The sequence below is a fragment of the Hetaerina americana genome, unplaced genomic scaffold (genome assembly GCF_022747635.1).
Source record: "Hetaerina americana unplaced genomic scaffold, ioHetAmer1.1.p SCAF_20, whole genome shotgun sequence".
In the NCBI taxonomy this organism is placed as follows: domain Eukaryota; kingdom Metazoa; phylum Arthropoda; class Insecta; order Odonata; family Calopterygidae; genus Hetaerina; species Hetaerina americana.
This window is the reverse complement of record NW_027286764.1, coordinates 6,844,326-6,866,495: the sequence shown is the minus strand read 5'-3', so window position 1 is coordinate 6,866,495 and position 22,170 is coordinate 6,844,326. Positions and strand designations below refer to the sequence as shown.

The following is a 22,170-nucleotide window of genomic DNA, read 5'->3' as shown; positions in this document are numbered from 1 at the left end:
AAATGAGGAAGATTTTTAGTACGCAAGATATTCCACCAATACTACGCGATGAGTGTCTGAGCGCATGCGTAGTTCGCAAAGAAAAACATACACCTTGAGTAAGAAATTTCATTGTTTCTTTTGAATTTTATTTGCGGGTCTCACGGAAAAAAAGGAACCCATCGCTTCTTTTATTTTGTTTGGAACCACTTGTAGCTTTCACACGAGCTACAATAATTGTCAGGGAAATGAGTTATCTCCACGTTGCATTATTATTATTATATGAAAGGTGTGCACCCATTTAGTCCGGGAGTATTCCCGTCCCTTATCGCATTTCCCGTGGGAACATTCCCGCTTTCACTTCCCAGGAGATCGCATGACGCCAATAGCAGCTCCGTCCTTTTGTTTCGTGATTTCTCGCAGTTTGGAAACCCAAGGCTGGGTCGGCCTGCCCATATTGAACCGCGGCCCGGCGAATGGGACGCAATGGAGGGCGAGGAGAATGGCTAGCCCCCCCGACCCCTTTGTGGTGGGGCGGCGGGTGCGGGAGAAATCCCTCCTTGCTGCCTCCGCACCCTCCCATGCAACGACTCCGCGCCTCTCTCTCCCCCCCGCCTGCGGGGCCCTTCTCCAAACATTTCTGTCGTGGATCGTTCCGACGAGCTCGATTTGCATGAAAGGCGGTGATACCGCAAACTTAATCACCATCAAGACCTTCCTTATGCAGTGCTACAGATAATAGTTTATGGTCGGAATACGGAAACAATGGTCGCTATTTCACCCGATACCTATCGGACAATAAGTACCCTGTTAAGCGGCGTTAGCGCACTCGCGAGGAGCTTCAAGCGGCTTTGAGGATAGAGACTCGATAGGTGGACTTTTTTGCTTCGGGAATTGAATCAATCAGTTCAAAATTTTTATTGATAATTCACCTTTTGGTGTCTCGGAGACCCTTTTGAGTTTGTCTCAGCGATACTGCCACTAGAGCCATGATTAGTCCGCGCGTAAGATTGCAAGATTGATCGTCCAAATCGAATCGGTTTCGTGTTACATTTTGATGGAATTCGATCAGTTAGGAGTGAGATCGCCCTGATATGCTTGGTTTCTAATTGCGCCGCGGGGTGGAGGAGGTTCTGTCGAGGTTTCAAAGAGCGCCATGAAAATCATAAAAATTGAACATTTCCCGGTTAAAATTGTTCTTGCTGTTGAAAGCGATCATCTTGTCCATTTTAGTCGCGATGTCCACCGAGATGGCGGATGACGCTGAGTGAGGAGGCAGCATGGGAATAATCACGAAACTATATTTATTTCGCCGTAAATCACGAGAAGTAGATTCCTGGGTAGACCACCCGGGCATATTTAGTGAGTGGAGTAATAATCGGTGGCGGTGAGAGCCCTCCAGCGTCACTACCAATCACCCACGGAGAAAGGAGTGTTTAAAAAAAAACATTTTGTCGGGCGCACGACTTAGATATGACTTCGTTGGTAATTTTAATTTATTTATAAAATTTTTATGACTTATTTATGCTCATAATATTTATCGGTGTCATCGATGTTTAGAATCATCTAGGAAAATTTGATTTTACTCCCTTAAAGAGGATGATGATAATTTGTTATGGAACTAGAAACATGTAAATTTTACTCAAATTACGTGTTAGAATGAACTTATTCGGTTGGCCCATTCTCTAGATTTGGAATTTCTGCAATAATGGCACATGGTTTTCAAATGACTTCTAATATTCGTCACAACACGTATAAACCAGTTCCTCCCATCAAAATATAAATTGCAAATTATCTAGCTAGAAGCGGAAAATAAAGGCGAGTTGTCTGTATCACGCGGTATTAGTGGTTTCGCCGCAGATTCAGTGTTTGCTGGCGATTTTCGGAGGTCGCGAGTGTGATTGGAGCTGTTCCTTGGAAGCTTTCGGAGGATCGTTCGAGTCTCGCCCTAGGAAGACATATCCCGAGTCATTTGACGCTCCTTTAAACCGAAATTTATGGATAATACCTCGATGAAAGAAATATGTATTGCGATCAGTGCGAAGTGTGTGCCAGGCGTTGACAATAATAATTTACTGCAAAAATTATTACTCAGCGCAATACCGACGGATAAAGATAGCAAATCGAGCATGTCTTTGAACGAATCTTTGGATTTAGAGAAAAACAGCCCAGTGATGACATAGAGTGAATCAATACGAGACGTACTTACAGGGTTCGTCCGGAAAATAAGTGTACTGACTCCTGGGCTGGGCGCGCCGCTCCAGGCACGCCCAGCACCGCTCTGACGGGCTGCGATTGGAGGGGGGTATGTTGGCAAGCGACGCTGAAAAAGGCAGTCGGCTCTGAGCTGTGGTGTAGTGAGGAGCTCTGTTAACGCGAACCTCCACGCTCGACCCACGTCACGGAACGCGATGCCGAAGTTTTTGGAGCAGTGTTATTCCATCAAATTTGCGGTAAAGATTGGGAAATCGTCTACCGAAACTGTCGGTATGATTAACCAGGCTTACGGGGAGTCAGCCATGTCCAGAAACATGATCTTTCGGTGGCACAAGATGTTCGTGGAGGGCAGAGAAGAGGTCGACGACGAGTCTTCGAGAGGTTCCCGATGATGCCTTCGCGGGAGCGTTCCAGGAATGGGAACGCCGCTGGAACAAGTGTATCGACTCACAAGGGTCCTATTTTGAGGAATATTAGCTTAAGATATGTAAAAGTGTAATAAATTTTTTTTCCTGAGCTCAGTACACTTATTTTTCGGACGAACCCTGTATCTCGGGAAAATACAGCACCGGATAGCTCAGGGCTATAAAAATAGATTCCCCATTTGTAATTTTTTTTTATCAACAAATTAACGATCAGGGTCCCCGGTAGCTTGCGTTTAACGGATTTACTGGTGCAATTCGTTTCATAGTTTAGTATGTCGAGTATTTCACAGCCACTACATGGGGTTCAATGTTTTGAATGTTGTAAACTTGGCATCTAATTCCTAATCAGCCTCCCCAAGGAAACTCTCGTATGCCAAATAATTCTGGCGCAGATGTGTTTTAAGTTGTGTATGCGGCCGAATTGACCGAAAATGCTTCCAGTCGGTCGGGCTAATGTGCGCGGGGAGGAGGGGGCCGCGCCTCGTGACATGTGCGGCCCCCGTGTGTGCGCGTCTGTGGCCCAATCTCTCCGCCCTTCATGTTTTTCGCTCGAAGGTGATCGATGGTGCGCTCTGTCAGCCCCCCCACCGAATGTCCTGCCCCCCCCTCTCTCTCTCTTTCTCTCCAGCCCGTGGGAAACATTTCCATCCTCTCTGGCCCGCATCCTCCCGAGGGAGGGGCGTGGACCAGGGCGGGAAGGTTTGGCCGCCAGTCGAAGCGGCGCTAATTAAGCGGCGATATCGTGATTTCGAGGGCGGGAGTGAGGTTCAAAGTCGTGAAAGGGAGTCTTTTTAATCTCCATGGCGACCGCGGATGAATGCGAGCCGCTTGTGTATGTATGCGGGGTCCTGCCCCCCCCCCCCCAGGAGAGAGATAGAGAGAGACAGCGGTCGTGAGGGGGGAGGGGTGCGTGGGGGAGAGCGGGGAGGTGGTTGCGACGACTTCCGCGTGTGTGTGGCTGACCATCGCGTGACGCGGGGAGCTTAATCAACTGGGAATATTTTTTTAAAATCTCTCACTACCCCTCCCCCACTCTCTCTCTCTTTCCCTCCCCCACTTTCGTATTTTTCTTTCCACTCTCAGCTGCGCCCGACGCGGAAAGACATTCGCAAACTCCCTTTTTCATGCTAGGATTAACTGGGAGGAACAGTACAGAAACTTAACCTGAGTCACCCAGTGGAATGCGTGCGAGAAAATTCTATTGTGAAAAGTACCACTATTATTTTTGATTTTTTTAATTTCAAGAATTTTTCTCATCTACATCTACATCTACTTAATACCCCGCAAGCCGCCGCAAGGGCGTGTGGCGGGGGGTGCTGGGACACCACCCGTAATTTAGAAAAGAAAAAGAAAAAAAAACGGGAGAAAATAAATCATCTCTCCAAGACCGGGATTCGAACTCGGATACCACGACTACCAGTTGAGTTACCGATATATCACTGGCACTTAGGTTATCTGCAGTATGTACTACCTTGATCAAAAATTTCCCGGAATTTATTCAGAAAATTAAAAATACAAGTTTATTCATCTAAATCTATATTGTCCCCTTCAAAGTAATCCCCATCGACTGCAACACACTTATGCCAGCGCTTGATCCAATCCTCGAAACATTTTTTATATTCGGTTTTCGGTATGTCCATCAGTGCTTCCTGCGATTTTTCCATTACTTCCTCTCGGCTGCTAAAACGCGTTCCCCGTAATGGTTTTTTAACTCGATTGAACAGAAAGAAGTCACAGGGAGCCAAATCAGGTGAATTCGGTGGCTGTTGGATGGTATTTGTTGCATTTTTCGTCAAAAAATTACGAATAATGATAGCACTGTGCGACGGTGCGTTATCATGGTGCAAAATCCACGAGTTTTCTGCCCACATTTCTGGTCTCTTTCGGCGAATTGCTTCACGCAAACGTCTCATAACGCCCAAATAATACTCTTTGTTTACTGTCTGGCCTTCTGGCAAAAATTCATGATGCACTACACCGTTGTAATCCATGAAAACCGTCAGCATTGCCTTCTTTTTTGACTGAAAACGACGTGGTTTTTTTGGTCTCGGCTCATTTGGTGAACGCCATTCACTTGCCTGATGTCTGGATTGCGTGTCGTACTCATAAACCCACGTCTCGTCTCCAGTAATGATCCTTTTGATGAATGTGGGATCGGATTCAGCCTCGCAAATCATGTCTTTTGCGACGTCAACACGGTCTCTTTTTTGCATGAAATTGAGGTCTTTTGGCACCAACTTTGCTGCTACACGACGGAAACCCAAATCATTAACCACAATGTCTTGGGCGGATCCATAGGCAATGTTCAAGTCCTCCGCTATTTCTCTGATGGTTAATTTGCGGTTATTGACCAACATTTCTTTTACTTTATCAATTTTTTCACCGACTTTCGATGTCGATGGTCTGCCACTGCGTTCATCATCTTCGATTGACTCACGACCACTTCTGAACCGCTCGTGCCACTGGTAAACGACCGTTTTTTTAGAGAATCGTTGCCGAAACACTTTTCCAACATTTCCAACGTCCGTGCGCCACTAAATCCGTTTTTTACGCAAAATTTAATACAAGTTCGTTGTTGCAAATTTAAATCCATTTCTGCAATTGTAAAAAATCGCCAACACACACAGAGATAGATGTACTCTTGGCTACGTAACTTTTGCAAATGTCAAGTTATGACACTAAGATTTAAAGGGAATATCAACAACAGATGTACCAATTTAATAAAAGAACAGAACTCAAATCGGAACGATGGGAGCGCCACACGGTGGTTATTCCGGGAACTTTTTGATCAAGGTACTATGTTCCCTGAAAATTGTGATCAAGCGTGATAGCGACGTTTTCACAATAAAAAAGTGATTCTTATCATTTTGAAATCCTATCATTTTTTCCTTTGAAGAGTTACTGCTCTCTGCTCATTCCACATGGGAATATTCTACGGTCGTACATTTTGTCAAAAATGTAATTGAATGATGCCTTTTCATTCTCCCCCATTAACGTTCATTCTAATCCCCTGGCGTACACTATCGCAGAAAGAGGGAAAATAAATGGACCGCCAGTCGGTCGGGGTATTCGTACAACGAATTCTCTTTGGCCTCTCCTGGCCCTACAGTTTGGAGGAACTCCAATGGCAACGAAATCCATTCGCATCCGCGCGCGAGACATCCCGAAAGCAGCGGGTTTCATTTCATGGTGTGTCTATGTGCTTCGGCTACCGTTGTTCCTGATCACTCAGACAGCGCAACGCGACACAACATGGTTGTCCCGTCTATGGGATGAAGGAGTCTGGCACCAGCCCAGGGAATTTGTGAATTACAGATATATCTTAGACGTTTATAGTGATGCCACGCCTTGGCAGGTGGCATGGACGATTCCCCTCCTCAAGACTACGGAAGTGTGGGCCTTGGAAAACGACACGCCTATCGTCATAGCAGAGGCCCTGGCGGCCATTATGGCCGCACACCATGCCGTGAGTGTGGCAGAGCCAGATACGGCTATAAACATTTACGTGGACAACATGGCGGTATTACATAGCTTTTCCCGTGGAAGGGGTGTTGTATTTAATAATGAAAATGTAATAACATTGTATGTTTCCTTAATAAAAGAACTGTCACGAAACGTGACCTGGAGGTATGTCCCTTCCGAATTGAATCCGGCCGACCGTCCTTCTCGGACCGTCCTACCTCCCTATGCCCGCTCGGCCTCGGATTCGGGGTCCGGGTGGATATATAGGTGGGACGACGCCTGAGTAGAGCAGTCGGTCGAGATTTACAGACCGGAAAGGAGGTGCCTCCGGATCCTCCAGGCCAGGAACTCCAATGGTTTGGCGGGCGGGGGCCCAATCATCCCTTTCCATTTCCCTCCCTGCGCTTCTGCGGTTAGTAATCCTTTAGAACGGGTCCCCCCAAAATGCCTTGCCCCCTCGAGTCACCTCCCCACCATCCCTCTGATCATTCTAGCTGGCCGACACCCTTACGACCACCATCTACCATTGATCCCTGCTTGTTGGTCCCACACCGCTCCCGGTCCTCAGTGCCGTTCGAGCCCACTTCATGCGGCCCGCTGGTCTCGTCTCTCTCTCTCTTCTGAGAGCGCAGGGTTGTGTGTGAGTGGCTGACGACGGGGACGTGAGTCTCGGCGGCATGGTCGCATCTCATCGGCGACACCCTTCGCCCCCGGGGGGCGGGTGCGGCCAAGAGGGTCGCGTCCTGCGCCAACTGCCATCTCGAAGTGCCCTCCTCCCCTCCAGAATAGCTTGTCACGTAGGAAAGCGGAATGGGGCGGTCATTTTAGATCCATTTTTGCATACACACGTCAATATTGGAAACTAAATTTTAAATCGTCCCAAATTGTATGACGTCAGATAGTTTGCCTTTGGCGCTGGTGAAACCCTTCGTGAAAACGATGAGGGGGCGACACAAATGTTGGATGGCCTAACACACACACACTTAGGTCAATGAGCGCAGAGGACGAGGGTACACTTAAGGGATGGTTTAGGGACGAAACGATGAAACTCATCCTGCCTTTAATTATTCTGTTAACTAATGGTGCGATTATTCTCTCGCAAATGATATCCAAGATTTACGCGTCATGCAGCCCAAAGTAGTCATGTCTATGTCGCATATTTGTGTATGCTAGTGGGTTGAGCTTTGAGTCAAAAATCCGATTGTGACCAGAATTCAGGCAGATAGTGCTCTCCCATGTGCATATGTCACTGCTGATTGATGGGAAATTCCTACTCAAATTTTCAAATAATCGGAGCTAAACTTTTTAAAATATTTCATCCGAAGAGTGGATTGAAAAGTATTATTTTTTGCATTTCAACCTTGTCAAAAACGTTTTTGGGAAATTCTAAAATGTAACCTATGGCAGCAACCTGCGACGAGGTTACTACCAGGGTTTTCTATGGGTCTTTAAGGGCATGAGGGTAACAGATATCCTTCGCACATACTACTTCATGTTGTACCCATTACTAAGTAAAAGTCGTACTGGACGAAATCATTCGTTATGCGTGTATGAACGGGAATACTCCGATTCCATCAACCGACTCGAACATATCAGAAGCATCGTAATGGTTTTGAAGTTAAGTAAATTCCTTAGACTAATAATAAGAAAACTCAAGAAGACCTATAACTTCACAGTCGCAGTCAATAGCTCACACACCTTTTTTTCTATCGTGGACTTCCATCCGAACGAGATTAAAAAACTACAGACAATGCAATCGTACTGGTTGTTGTTGGTTTTAAAAGCCCTCCAATGATAAACCGTTTCTTATTTGAGTTTTACGTTTGCTTTTCTCTTGTTCATACTTCAGATTAAGTGAAAATGAAGCGGCATCGAGATATTTTACGCACGAATAAATGAAGGCCGGTGATGCTGCAATTGAACGTTTTGCGATGTTTACTTTATATTCTCTGGCAATTCGCGAGTCCTCAGTCTGATATTTTGTGGCTCTCTCTCTCTCTCCCTCCCCGGGCGCATGCGCACCAACGCCGCGATGTGGTGTGCGGCCTAGCTGAGAACTTTAGTTTGCAAATCACTCCTCGTTTGCGTCCTGGAGGCGTCGAGAGCATGGTGTTCCTTTGTCCCGTGCTTTGTGTGCGCGCGTGTCAGCTCAAGGGAGGAGTGGAGGGAAGGCTTTTTTTACGAAGGCGTGGTGCGCCGAGGGTGAAGGGGTGCTGGGGGTCTCTCAAGTGGTGTCGCTCAAGTGTGGCCAGCTCCCACCCCCTCGCCCGTACATCCACCAATTAAAGAGAGAGGGAGGGTGAGCGAGGCCCTCTCTTTCCCCCAACCCCTTCCTTACCCCACCCACTTCCTTCCCACAACCCCTCCTTCCCACAACCCCTTCCACCCTCCAGACGTCCGCCGTCGGAGGGATTGGCGCACAAATGCCTCGGGAATCATCCCTCGGGAATCCACAAGATCGGACCAGCGAGCGCAATCGTCCCTCGCTTGCATGAGCCCCGCGGAACGCGCGCATTTTCAATTAGTGGTATGTAGCCACACTCCAGTTGTTTTCCCGACCGCGGCTTTCTCAGATCTCTCTCCTTTTCAAAGATAACTCCCGAGATAATCTGTCGAAACCATGGGCGAAGCATTCATTTTGGTGTAGAAATTCAACTGAAGTCATTTTTTCTTGAGCTGGAGGGTTCTCCCACGCCTTCGTCACCTCCCGACATCTACTGCATCTACATAACATCCCGCAAGCCGCCGCAGGGGCGTGTGGCGGGGGATGTTAGGTCAACACCCGTAAAAGAGAATATAACCACATGCAAAGCCAACAAATTCATTCAAATCAACACCCTCAGAAGCGAATGCGATACTCATGCGTAAACATTTTTAACTTTCACTCATGCAAACACATGTACTATCCACTGAAATCCACATGCACCTGCGAATGTAGTAAAAATCTATCAATCTACGTGAAAATTTCTATACATGCTGGAGGAAGACTTAATTCAAAACAAGGGTTAATTTCACCTAGTAAATTAGTTATTTGCCCTACGAAAAAGGGGAATGAATAGTGAGTGAATGGGAATGCAGGGAATTCCTCCCTCGGAATTGACCACGGGTGGCGCGCTATGGGGCAGGAAGGCGTGGTGCTCCTGCCCAACGACTCGTGACCTACCGGAGCACTTCTTGGCGCGGGCGGGGAGAGGGGGGCGGCGTTTAGGGGAGCACTCGCCCCCGAAGCGACGGATTCCTCCTCAGCCATGCCTTGACCATTGGCCGCGAAGATGAGGGCCCGGCCACGGGGTGTGCGCCATTGGCCGATCTCGAGAGAGACGCGAGTCAAGGGGTCCGGATAAACGTGCTCGAAGTCTTGAGTGTCTGCAGGGGCGTTTGGCAGGGGGTGGCTTCACGGCAGCCATGCATCATAAATTTCTTCATTTACTTAGAGTGAATAATGTAGAAGTTACATAATTTAGTCAATGAAATTTATTTTTACGGACACCTTAATAAGCTCCGTAATATCTATGATTGAATTCCTCCCTGCGCATGCGAGACGAGCTAATGGTATGGGTTGTAAATGTATGTAGAGTTGTATTGAATGGAATATTGGCAATGAACTCGACTAATTGGCTGGAAAATTGTTTTGCCAAGGCGGTCGTCGGTAATAATTCAGTCATTTTTTGTTTTGTGTGGAAAAAATGATAACTTATACCCGTTGGCTTAACAGTGTTATCTCTCTATTCTTGTTTTCATGACCTACTTGTATGTTCGTGTTGTACGACGCTATCAGAAATACTTCAATCATATGAAGCCAATAGACTTGTTTCCAATATATGCAAGGAGTTTAATCTGTTATTTTACTTTCCGTCAGTGGTTTCCTCAAAGCCAACGTCTAGTTTCGCCTCTGATCGGGGTATTTGGAAATTTGGTTTCTTTTCGTTGAAAATGTTGGTTGGGCACCATACCGAACGATAATGCCAATGTTTCTTTATATTGCGTTTATAATTCACGAAAATCTTGTGTGTGCGGTTATATATATAATATATGGTTATATATATATATATATATATATATATATATATATATATATATATATATAGTACAATACACAGTAACACATAATATAGAAACACAAAAAAAGAGAACACTCACACGTATTTTCTTGATATTTCGACGGAAACAATCCGTCTTCCTCTGAAGATGTAGAAGTAATGCTTTAGAAGTAATCCATTACTTCTACATCTTCAGAGGAAGACGGATTGTTTCCGTCGAAATATCAAGAAAATACGTGTGAGTGTTCTCTTTTTTTGTGTTTCTATATTATGTGTTACTGTGTATTGTACTATTCGGCACTTCCGTGTTACGTCTATGAAAGCATATACTATATATATATATATATATATATATATATATATATATATATATATATAACCATAAGCACAGTAATCAACCCGAAGGTAGGTTTGGTAGGTGATGGTAGAGTTCACCCAGTACTAAGCCCGACGGTGTGAAATTCACACATCAGGGTAGGGGGGCCTGTTCCTTTCCCTGTGCCGGTTATGGTTTCCCAGGAAGATCTTGTACCCGAAAAATCACATAGCTTGGGTGGAGGTGCAGGCGCCCAGAGACTTGCCCGGGAATCGAACCCGGGACCCTCCGCTCAGCAGTCCAACGCTCTACCCCCTGGACAACTGCGACCCACATATTATATGTATATATTTATACACACACACACACACACACACATATATATATATATATATATATATATATATATATATATATATATATATATATATATATATATATATTTATACGCATGTATATAGCTCTAAAAATGAAAAAAAGTGGGGAAAGTGTGTTGATGGATATGAGGGCATGTCGAAACAGGGTAGAAGGGGGCACTAAACCTGGGGGGGGGGGAGATATTTGGGTGAGATGGGAAATGTCGAGAGAAGAGGCTGGCACATGGTACATGAGGCTCTTTGCGACACATCTACATCTACTTAATACCCCGCAAGCCGCCGCAAGGGCGTGTGGCGGGGGGTGTGAGGACACCACCCGTAATTTAGAAAAGAAAAAGAAAAATTAACAAAAAAAACCGCATGCAATAACCACAAAATCATATATCCACAAAAAAAACATGGCATACATTCATGCATGAACACTTACACCCCACACACATGCAGACACTCAAACTACGTCTTACATACACATGCACCTGAAAGTATACCTAACAGCTTTGCAGTGTTTAACTTTGCTCCGACTTGTAAATTCAATGTTTTCAATATTTCTAAAGTGACTTCGGTTTCTTACTATTATGATTTCTGATTGTTCGGGGAAAGAATGAGTATTTGTACCTATCTGTCCTGGAATCTATCTCCCTTAGTTTATCTTTGTGGTCTGATCTACCTAAGTAGTGTGGGGCCATTAGAATTCCTTCAAGGACACGGAGGAAGTTAATTTGTCACTACATTATATCGGTGGATCAGACGACCGAGGCATAACAATACGATTGGATCCATTCACAGACAGTTTCTAGAACTCCTTACGCATTCATAATCAAATCGAACCCAAGTGCGCAAATATATGATATATAAACTTAAAAATTAAAATTCAATGATTTAGTCATTGACAAAATTATTGCATGAAGTATATACGAATTTGTGTGCGAGACAGTTTTTTATACTATGTAAAATATATTTAATTACATGTATGAAGTAATATTTTTGCGTGTATGGCTGGTATCGTAACGCCCCCCGCCACAAGCCTTTGCGCGGTATTTTTAATTCATAGATGACTAGTTGGACAACCATTGGACATTGCATTGTTCGAAGGATGGAGGAGGAGTTAGGGGAAGGAGTTGAGGGGAGTGATCTCTCCAGCATTCTCAGTTGGATCTAAATAATGTGCTTCTACTTAATTCGAAGTTTTCATTGGAATAACGGAGTGTACTTTACTTGTTTGCTTTTCATTACTGCTCGGGAAAAGATATCCGCGTAACATTTGTGATTTTTTTAACCTTTCCCACATTCAGTATTTTCCCAGTAACATCAAGTTCCAGGCAAATTGCCAACTACTCCTAAATCGAGTTACACAAGGAGATTCCCACGAACGTGGTTACCTAGGAACACAGATTCTCATAAAAGTAATATTCGAACCCAATAAAAATTATTCTTGGGGAAAAGTGTGTTGGAAAGTAAAATTTATATTTGAAGTGAATTAAATCGTTAAAGTAATGAGCTGCGACCACTGCCAACCGATTACCTATGCTGGTCTCATTCCTGATTTCATTGTAATAGTTGATGATGCTGTTCCACTTGCACTAACCCTGTGGTCTGATTAACAGGGGGATTTAATTTGAGATGCCTTACTCATATAGCATGTTACTCTCCGTTGCCTTAACTTTTATAACAGTATTCAAGCGTAGTTTTATTATTATATAGCAACCATCTATGACCGTAAACGGTTAAAAAATTTGCTTATCGAAAAAAATCTGAAAGTAATGTTAAACGCTAGCGTTATTTATATACAAGCTTGTAAACATTTGTTTTGATTGTTGGGTCGTTCAGGAATTGCATCCATCAAAACTCTACTTTGACCTGTAGACTACTCTTAATAATAATAATAATTCCTTTTGGGTATCCCTCTCTTGTAACGATGTCATTTTATGCATTATGTTTTCTGCTTATTTTGGATAAACCTTTAAAAGGTTTCTTTGGTTAGAATTTTTCCAATTTATTTATTTCTTTTAAAAAATTATTCACATACAGCAGTAGCGCCAATAATTCGTGACTGGAAATGAGTGCGTCGCGAGTTTTCGTAGAAAATAAAACGAACCATTTTAGATGGCGGAAGTATCGGCGGAAGTGCTCGTAACCAGGTTCGATTTCTTGCCGCTCACGTGATACCATCTATGGGAGTCTTTTCCAATCACTCGGGGCGAATGAAGTAAGTCTCCAGATTCATCCGTAATTGGAATGTAGCGAGCACTTGGGGGAGGGGAGGGCAGAGCGGCAGCCGGAATTATCAAAGCGATTCCTGGCCGCGGACAACTCTCCGGATCTCGCCTTTCTCGGGAAATCCACTCTTTTTCGAATTTCTCGCGATACTTAAACCGTCGTCGCTATATCCTCCCCTCCCCTTTATCCATTCCCCCCCTCCCGGACCTTCCATTCGCGCATTTCGACCATCCCTCCATAATCTCGGGATCTTCTCGGGATTTCCTTTAGTTCCATCAAACTTTAAAAATAAATCACCTTTTCATACTTGATCCCAAAAGCGTAATTTTGAAATGAGAAAGCTGAATACCGAGAGAGCGTGGTCAAATTAGCGTGGAAATGGAATCTGGAGTACAAATGAATTTAGAAATTTAAAAAAGGTTTTTCATCGAGGGAGTGTTTGGGAGAACTCTTTGAGTGTAAAATAAAACAAAACTATGTTTGTATTTGCGTCAAGAGTGAATGATAGTCCCTGATCGAAAATAGCGCTGTTCCACTGGATAAACATTTGTTACCGCCCAGGTTTCGATATACTATATCATCTTCTAGCTCAGAATCCCTTCAGAATCTCCAGAAGTTTCTGTGCCTGAAGCTGAAGAGGAATATGGAAACCTCGTCGGTAATGAATTTTAACTTCGTGGAATAGTGCTAACGATTATCATCACTAATATGTTCCAAATCCGGCATGTCACGCTTGAAACTACGCAATAAGTGCGTGGTAACATTTTGAAGATTCAAGTCCCTGAGGCTTGCCTCGGTGGGGTGCTGGAGTTCATCCCTGAGTGCACGGATACTATGTCAGGCCTTTTGGGATAAATGACGTCGGTCTACTCGTTCTTATTTAATGTGTTTCCTCGCCAGTTCCATCATACTATGCAACAAGAACGGTTTCTCCAATTCGCTTGAGCTGCAATGGCGAACAGAGGTACTGCTGTTGCAGAGAAAGGACTGCGTTGGCGAAGCACCCACCCACGTCCATTTGGAGACTGTCCTCACATTACAGAAATTGAATGGAATATCGAGCTTTAATTTGCAACAATGAATCTGTTGTCAAAGGAAGAGCCGCCCTTCCCCAAACATTCACAGTACATTTAGAGTAACTACAGGATTTGGGTAAAAAGTATCGGTAACAATTATTTTTTGACGTGTGCGTCAAGTGCTGAATTCAGACCGTCGGTTATAAGTGTGCGCATGATCGCCGATCGTATTGGCATTGATAAGACAGTGACAGTGAACACCATTATCACTGAAAATTTGGCGATGCGAAAGATCTGCGCTAAACTCGTCCTCTCAAAGGTCTTTGGACGGACGACTAATATCTGAGTCGAGTGTATGTCTGCTCGCAAAGAGCTGCTGCTGCTTCTTCAGTGGCATCGCGACGGTTGCCCAACCCCCTTACAGTCCCCTCTTGGCACCAGCAGACTATTCCTATTCCAAAAAGTGAAATCCTCCCTCAAAGGGCACCACCATGGGACCCTAAGTCAAGCCGTGAAAGAAGCTTGCGCGCGTACCCTTAAGGACCTTCCGGAATCCACCTACCAGGGAGTTTTCGAGTCGTGGAAAAGCCACTCTGGCAAAAATGTATCGACGCCCAAGGGATGTCCTTTGAAGATTTTTGGGAAATATCTGTTAAAAATCTAATTTTCTGGAACTTTTCACGATACTTTTTAAACAAACCATGTATACAATATGTACATGCTCAATCCATAAAGCTAATGCAATTCCCTTAGGGGGTAGGCAGATTCAAAATACAACCTGATTTTCGGATGAAACAGGAACCTCAATCCCGTCAACTAATTTTTTTCCTTTCCCCTTATTTTTTCATCCGTTACTTCTCGCCCCTCTCTCACCTTTATGTGAACTCGTCAGTTTCCATCGAGACGTCTAACATTCTTTGACTTGAGTGGATCCTCGGCCTTCCCCTCTCGAACCATTTTCACTCCTCTTTTTGGTCGAAATGCCATCCGTTCTCTCTGCATGAACCAGGTAGCGAATCGCACTTCTTCCCAGCTCGCCCTGTTCACCCCTCTGCATCAAGTGCACACACTATCACGACCAACTCACACCTTCATCGTTCGTCCCATCTCTCTCATCTCTTATTTTAACCACTTGAACGCACTTCGAATACCCTGTATGTCGGTGCATCCAACGCGCATACGTTCGTAGACGACATTCATGCTTCACCTGGAGTATCTGCATTTCGCTTCCATATGAATGCGTGGAAAGGGGTGCACTTAAATTCAACGACGATTTATTCTGGCAAGCATTCATTAACGTGTGTTCTCCAGAGGTTACGGCAACCTTCCACTCAGCATCTGCACGCCTTCCAATCTCTTCTTCTATCCTCGTGCCATCGTACACAAGCATCCGCCAAGATGCAAGTACAACCCCCCGCCACACGCCCTTGCGGCGGCTTGCGGGGTATTATGTAGATGTAGATGTACAAAAGCATCATCTTGTTGAAGTATTTCGCCGTTTTCACTCACAACGCAGGCATTCTACAAATTCAAGACTGCCTTCGTTTTGATTTCATTTTTATCTTGATTCCGTTTTTTCAGTTAAGTCACAGAAGCTCAAGAGTTTCTTGTAAATCGAATCTCAGCCATCGGCTCTTCATCGTTGGCCATAAGTCGAATGAGTGCATTGATGTCTGGCCTGCCCACTCACAATATTGTTTTACAGCCGTGGTGACACCGGCTTCAAGGAATTGTGTGTGTGTCTGTGGTTATATATACTATATGTACCATGTAATTCTTGCGCCACCATTGGTCCGCTAAGCAATCGCGAAATCGCGAGTGTAGATCCGATTGAATCTTCGTGTGGCGTAGCTCTAACTCAAGACCTCTCACTCGAGGGATAGGTTCATGTACGGGGGTTGACGCATATACGGGTTGGCCGACGGATTATTCCAGGGAGGACCGGGGGCGTGTGAAGGGTGCCGTTGTCCTTCACTTAATAGGGCTTACCGAGGATGCACATAATGCCTTCCTCACGCACCAATGCTAGATGTGCGAGAGAACCGCTTCATGTTTATTTCAAAGTGCGCGTAGCTCAGCGTTGTGCTGCTGGATTTAGCAAACGTGGTATATTTTGATATGATCAGCAGTGTGGACTATTAGTTACGTAGATTTTGTTTGAGCATCAGACGAGTACAAAGGGTTAAAATTCGGACTGGCATAAATCCGAGAAGGAATTCCTTTTTGGGGGCGTTAAAGAGCATTAGAAAACCCTCTCATGCCCCTAATATCCCTTGCATTGGATAACGGTGCGTACTAATTTGTATAGTTTTCAACGTAAGGTCATCGGGTGAGATGCTGTTGTGTGCGGGCAGGTTGAAGATGTCATTTTCTGTGCCCATCGTGGTCACCATGGTTGAGAAAGGCCAACGGCTGCAATTGGAACGTTTGTTAGGTTATTTAGTCAGCTGGCGATTTTTTTAACGGGATCACCCAGCCGATCGCGCAATCGCCGAGGGCCCTGGGGCGTGTCCGTCGGCATCTCCTGCCACGCGCCCTCGCGATGGCTCGCTCCGGCCGCGCACGCAGTGGTTGCAAATTTGTAAGCCCTCACTTCTGCACTTCCGCGTGGGGAGGCAGGAAGTCACTGATTTCGCAACGCGGCCTTCATTTGTTCCCGTCGTTGGAAAGATGAAAACCTTCCGAGGCGCGGCGCTGCGTGGGACGCTGTCGCCGGTGGAATAGAGCCGCTCCGTCTCCGCTCCTCGGTGACATGGGGATGAGGGGGGGGGCGCTGGGTGGGAGGGGGGAGGGGGCAGTGCTTCATTCAATCCATCCATTCCGAGCCGTGCGCCGCCCCTCCGCGGAAGCTGGAATTATTGTAGCGGCGCAGAGAGAGAGGGAGAGGGAGGGAGGGAGCCCACTCTTCCCTCCGTTGCGTTCCCCGTAATTGCGAGTCTGATTCCCCAAGGCTCTCTAAAATCGAGCGTGAGTCACGAGGAAAACTCTGGACGCGGTGATGTGTACAAGTCGCCTTCGCGTGCTGTTGGACTAGGCGCTCATATTGGTAATTACTTACTGCCAATTCTAATCGGTGAAAAACCAAGGGTTGCAAAAATTATGTACATATTTCTAAAAATAAAAATGTCCTAAAGTTATACCGGATTTTTCTTCTTTTCATCGCCAAACGAAGGCGAAATTCAAATGTGGATATTTTGAACAAAGTAGCAGCGTCATATGACATAGAGGTCATTCGTAATATTCTCCTTATCGGGTTAATTCGTGAAGGGAATCTACAGCTTAGCGTCATCATGAGGTTCTGTTCCTATCTAAATGAGTACATCTGCCCAATACCCCGGAAGCCATTGAAAGGGCGGGTGGTGTTAGGGCTCCGGGCATACGTCCCCAAATATGGCCTACCTGCATGTACATATGAGGGCTGTGCAGAAAGTACTTACGTTTCGGCCTAGCATGACGTTTGGTGGGACTAGATCCAACATCTCGGTGTCTGAAGTGCCTACAATCATTACGCATCCTGCTGGGGTAGTGTGTCCAGACTTCTAGTATCCAGACTTCTATCCAGTAATATAGCCAGCTTTTTCTACTTTGCTCACTTGCGAACTGTTAAAATGTGCCCTACAATAGAATATCCCGCGAGTTGTGTAGTACGATCTTTAATTAGGTTTCTACGGACAAAAAACTAGCACAATCCGATTTAATTTCATAGGCAACTTTGGGGGAAGTGTAAGGTGACGAAATAATGAGTAAGGGAGGCGGAGTGAGGCAGTGGTGCATTCTCAATTTAAAAGTAATGGCCACAGCACCAATGCTCACGACGAGGACATCGCAGTGGTCGGCCCAGCCGTGTGACAGATGAACTGACGGATGGCCAGTTCTTGGACATCGTGGATATGTGTCCGTTCACTCTTAAACTAGCAACACCACGGACGCACACAGCATTGTCGCTCATCACATAGCCGGTGTACTTAGTCAATTTCCCGACAATCAATGCCAGCAGCTTTGAAGTTCATTGCCAGTGTAAACCTTATCACTAAACGAATTTTAAATTCGTCGGTGTTTTGCCGTTGTTTTGTTCGTGTTGACTCTCTACTGTGAACAAACGACAAGGGGCGTGGCCCTCCAAACACTGCAGATCGAGGTGTGCTGCCCTAGTTAGTGTGTGTGTGTGTGTGTGTCAACGCAGCAAACAGTTGTCTCCCCCCACCCAATACTTGGCTCGCTACACGCTTTCTGGACAGCTCGCGTAACATGTTTTTGCTCATTGTGCAATGTTTGGTATGTTCGACTAGATCATTAAATTTGGTCTTTCATTGACAATATTCGGGTAACTTTGTGTAATTTTGAAATTATTGCTTTTATTTCGATTTAGATTTTTACTTCGATAAGTTTTTTTTCTTCTTTTATTTTCAATTGTGCTTGTAATTATTGTCGTCAATTTCTTCCTCGTTGTCAATTCTTTGTAAAGCTATTAAGGTATGCACTACACCTTGTATTCTTACTTACCCGAATAGGTGTATGTTTAATTGGTTGGGGATTTTTCTTCATTTAAGAATTAAATAGAATTCGAAACATGGAGAAAATATCGTTTGGTTCGGTTGACAATCGGAATCCTTTTCGACAGTAGTGAATGATGTTGAAGTACTCTGCATTGTCGGGTTTCACCGCGTCGTTGTTTGATTCAGACAACAGTTTCTCAATCTGTTGTCTGAATCAAACAACGACGCGGTGAAACCCGACAATGCAGAGTACTTCAAACCACCGCCGCGAAAACCTACGCAGCCAGTGAATGATGTTGGTCGGTGAACAATTGAACAATTGATGAGTCAGCACAAATTCAGTGAGTTGATCGTTCATTCATTTAGTGTTGTTTGATGTTACTGACGACGAGGAGGGAAACCCAGTGGTTCACATTCTGAGAAACACGGCCAACGGCAAGTTTTCGATCCGCTGTCGCGAAAATGTCCACAAGCAGGGTTTTCGGCCCACGGAGTTCAGTTTCACATTTTTTTGAATGGATTAGCTAGGCTTTGGAGAAGGCTTTCTTCGTGCGGGGGAAAGAAGTTCCTTCAAATAGTCAGAAACTTGACTCCTGCACCGAAAAACGTCAAATATCAGTCGTTGTATCTGCCCATAAAACTTTGCAATATGGTTATACATTTGTCATATATAGTCAATTTAGTTTAAATATGTCCGTGTCGTTAACCGAAAAATTAGGAAAAGCGTACAAATCCCCAAATATAAATATGGAAAAAAATATTCTTACGAAATGGAATGATTCTCCTAACATCATGAGGTAGTTTATATGGAAACTCAAATGAGAAGAAAGAACGATGTGGTGTTAATGGGATGCATATTAGGTATACCAACGTACCGGAAATGTAATGTCACATAAGAGCACTCTGGCGTCCAATTTTGGAATGGCTAGAAGCAAAAACAACATCAAAGCGATAAAACTGTTGCCCAATTACCTGAATAATTACTGTTTTTATACTGATGTTCAGGTAGCAAGAAAATTCTGTAATTACCTGAAATGGTGGGAAAGAATTGCAGTATTCTTTGGCAGATGCGACGCAGCAGAGCTGGTGGGCTTAACTTCTGATTTTTGTCCGCTGTAATAATGTGTATATTTTCCGTATATGCGGCCTTCTTGGCATTCAAAATTGAGTGATAGGAGGGTTATAAATCATGCCAAAGATGTCTTGGAATTCTTTGCCTCCGAAAATATTGTTGCTTTGCCAAATTTGCATCGCCAGACAGTGCAAGTCCTTCCTCAGGAGACGTAGCTGTCATAGTAGGCCTCTCATCCCTCTCTCCGCTAAATGAATACCTGCTTTGCCCGGGTCGGAGCCGTCACTGTCGCCTTTTATCACCAAACGCGCCCCCTCTTTGAGTCGTTCTTTTCAAAGTTTCATGACATTAGGAAAAGGCAGCTCAGCGGAGGAAGTACTGTCTCTTAAGACCTTGATTTTCTTCCTCTTTGGCCGAATAATGACCTCAGCGAATTCTTCGTTTGGACTGCCCGTTCTTTTATAAAGCATCCCTGGACATACAAAGTGGTCATTACTATGACATTTTTAGACTTATATTGTTGCGTGATGTGTTCATGGAAAAGTGGGTAAATGCTGATTTGAATTGCTCGGAAGGTCTCGAACTTGAACAGTATTGAGGAAATTAACTTTTTGATCTCATCAATCGCGCTCTTCTGGACGAAAATGGGGGGCGTGCGACAGGGCTCGACGCATTTTATCATGTGTGTATTTTTTAGAAAATGTTGTAGCTTCAAGAAGTATTGGGGATTACTTTTTCCTTACCTGTGTAAATTGGAGAGTATTTCAAGGGATTTCATTGCTTCATTTTTGTCGGACCCGTGCCTGCGTTCCCTTCCTCGTTTCCCGACTAGTGTGGTGCTGAGTCGCTCCTTGGTGCTTCCGTGTTCGTCGTCTTCGAGTTTCAATGCGGCGGGTGTTCTTTTCGCTGATTAACCGCCGAAGAGGGCAGCAAGACAGAGGAGGAGTTTATTTTAGCCATTATCATTGATTTTCGTGGTTTATCATAAACCTACGACAACTATAAGTGTGGTATCCGAATGCTAAGATACGTTTATTTGCCGATGATGCAGTGGTTTGGCGTGATATCCGTGATCCTGAGGACACAGCAGCTTTGTCAGATGACCTTAATGCTATACAACGCTGGTGCGACACTTGGCTATTAGAATTTGACGTAAAAAAGTGCGCAGTCATACATTTTTGGAAACAGAGAAAATCCCACCCGAACGCCTCCTGGATTGGGAATAGCGAAGGTTGAATTACAGATTGAAGCTCTTGCATAAATTGGTACGAGGTCTCTTTAGCGGTGAATTTGAAAATGTATAATTAACCGCATCGTACTACAAGAGGAGAGTTCATACGAATAAAATTAAGAGAGTTACAATGTAGAATAGGAAGATTTAAAGATGTCATTTTTTTCCACGGACGTTAAGGAATCAGAGAATAACATTGTCCGACCAAGGTAGAGGTGAAAATAAATATTCGGGTTTCGTGTGTATTCACCCCCTGCCAATCACCCTAGCGGTGACTTACAACGTATATTAATGAATGAATGCTTTTGGGGGAACATATTTCGTCAACATTATTTCCCTGAAAGGTTTTAGTTATTGAATGTGCGTGGAAAAGTTAATCTGTGGGCTTCTGACCTGGACTTAACTAAATATTGTGAAAATATTGAATTCACTTGTGATCTATTCTCGTATTGGTATCCTCAGGGCGGTGGATTGCAGCTAAAATCACTTGGGCAAACATTATTGGAGCCAAAAGTTAAAAAGGTCCGTGCAATGTTAATGCCAAGATTTAACGCCACAACAAAACATTCCACGTCGCCTCGGCTTTCTTCTCGGTTTTAGTTAGGCCTGGTTTCAAATACGCGTCTAGTATTTGTCATCCTTAAGATGAAACGATATTTAAGCTTTTGGAAAATGTTTGTGGAAGATCCACTGTATTTGTTGAATATTACCTCAAGAAGAGCCTTACATCAAGGGACTCCTCCCTTCATCCCGTCCAATATCCCTATCCTGTTCCTTCCCTTTCCTCGTTTGCCTAACATTCTCTCCTCAATTACAGTCTTCAACATCCCGCTGCTGGTCAATACTCCCTTCATCCACTTTTCCTGCCTCCATGGGATTTCTCCCAGCATACCCCTTTCTTCGCCCACCATACCAAGTACTTCCTCATTTGTTTTCTCCTCTGTCCATTTCACCTTCTCCGTTCTTCTCCACACCCACAATTCAAAAGCCTCCAATCTACGTCTATCCTCCTGCTTCAATGACCACGTTTCCGCGCCGTACATAGCTACGCTCCATATCAACGTTTTTACGAGTCTTTTCTTAACATCCTTACTCAAAGTCCCTGTCATCAACTCCCTCCTCCTTGTGAAAGCCTCTTTGCCTAGCACAATTCTTCTCCTTACGTCCCTACTGCTTTGACCGTGTTGGTCCAAAACACTACCAAGATACGTAAACTGTGTGTATATACGAGGGTCATCCGGAAAGTAGTACCCGTTCGTGCCGCATGAAGTGCTGACGACGCGAGTAGCCGCTGGACGAGGTCAGATAGCTTCAGTGGCTTG

The 22,170-nt window shown here is 44.7% G+C and overlaps 1 protein-coding gene across 1 annotated transcript in view; it reads left to right on the top strand.

Annotated features, from left to right (window-relative positions):
* Positions 1-22,170, top strand: part of Prosap (SH3 and multiple ankyrin repeat domains prosap) — a 427,994-nt gene that overhangs the window by 299,725 nt on the left and 106,099 nt on the right. The window lies entirely within an intron of this gene.